Source organism: Propithecus coquereli, unplaced genomic scaffold, assembly GCF_000956105.1.
Source record: "Propithecus coquereli isolate 6110/MARCELLA unplaced genomic scaffold, Pcoq_1.0 Scaffold38, whole genome shotgun sequence".
NCBI lineage: Eukaryota > Metazoa > Chordata > Mammalia > Primates > Indriidae > Propithecus > Propithecus coquereli.
The window spans coordinates 3,120,044-3,121,780 of NW_012149507.1; positions in this window are offsets into that span (position 1 = coordinate 3,120,044).

The following is a 1,737-nucleotide window of genomic DNA, read 5'->3' on the forward strand; positions in this document are numbered from 1 at the left end:
TTGTTGAAATGGGTTTATGAAAGCTGTTTAAAACCCTTGTTGGATAATTTAACCATCTGATTCATCTCAATATTGGTGTCAGTTGATTTTCCTTTCCCATTCAATTTGTGGTTTTCTTGATTTTTGTATGACAGGAAGTTTTTTTTTCTTATTGTACTGTGGGCCTTTTGTCTATTAAATTAGGGACCTTGGGTCCTATTTAAATCTTTTATTTTAGCAAGTAGTCACACTGTTAGCTTTAGCATGCAGGTCCCAGGGATACTTTTGTGAGACATGGTTCCAAGGGCAGTTTAGTTTTTAAAGTTTTTAATTGTCACTTTGGTCTCCTAGGCTCATCTGGTGCTGCTAGGGTTTCCATTGGTCACTGCTGGCACCACATGGGCGAGCTGAATGAGTGTTCACTGGCCAGGCTTCTGGGTGTCTCTCAGTGAGGGAGGAGAACCTTAGATCTGCAGGAACAAAGAGAATTCTTGGGCTGGGCCACCTCTTGTCAAAATGAAGGGAAATTTGAATAACAATATCTAGGGAAAAAAACATAAAAATGAGAAAGAAGCGTACAGAAAAAGGACACAGAAACATGCAGAAGACAAAATGACTCCCCTTCACAACATTTCCTAGAGATGGTCCTACAAACTTCCCATCCATGATGGAGGCAAAGGAAACAAAGAGAGGCTCCCTGTATTCTTGTTCACTCTTTTTGCCTTGGAATGGACTGTCTCACCTAATTACCCTGTCACCTAGTATTATTGCCCTCTGTTTTAGCAGACATTTTATTGCGATGACATTCACAGTGGGAAATATGTACACAGTTTGCTTCTACTGAATCTTCTGCTCATTGTGAACCATGAGGGAACTGAAGAAAATAAGTTAAAATAAGCTGCATGATTTGGAGACTCTACAGTTTACATCATGCTTTCATGTAGATTTCACGTTTCTCTCACCCGGTCTCCTAAAGGCACTGTGAGGAATAATAGTAGCTATAGGTAATACAAGGTAGTTCAGTTGCAATGTTATTTTAGATTTTTCTCCCACAGCCATTAAGTATATTTTCTGAATGTGAAGATGTGCATATTTGCCCCTTAAAAGTAGTGGAAAAGGAAATCATGATAGATGAAAGTACACTTCCGAAGAGTGGGTATATGTATGTTAGAAGATGTACCTTCAGCAATTAAGCACTTATGAGCTGCATTATGATAATGAGCAAGCTTATGAGCAACGGTGAATGGTTATGAGTTTGTAACAGTAAATCATTTTTTGGCTTCAGATGTCTTTCTGTTGCATGACATTAGTCAGGCTGTCTTAGGGCTGGCCTTCAATGGCAGCCTTCAGGGGACATAATATCAGCCTTACCTACTCAACATAGTTATTAGTGGAAGAATAAGACACTAAAGCATTACTAAACATTGTCTCAGAAGACAATAAAGCATACTTTGTGATTAGCTCAAAACCTAACTATAATTTTTTGAAACTCTGATTATTGCAGATAATGGTCTGTATTGACATTACAAAATATTGTAATTACAGAATAGGCTTAGTAGAATACTTTAAACTACATTGTTTATGGTTTTTCATTATTAAATAGCTTAAGGGTGGCTGTTTCTTTTCAGAATAATAGCAAATGCAACCATCCTTTGTGACCAAGATCTCAATTTTGTTACTTTGTTTTAGTGATTATTGGCAAGAGAAGAGGTCATATGTCAATTTAGAGGCAAATTTACATTTTATTATTGTTATTTC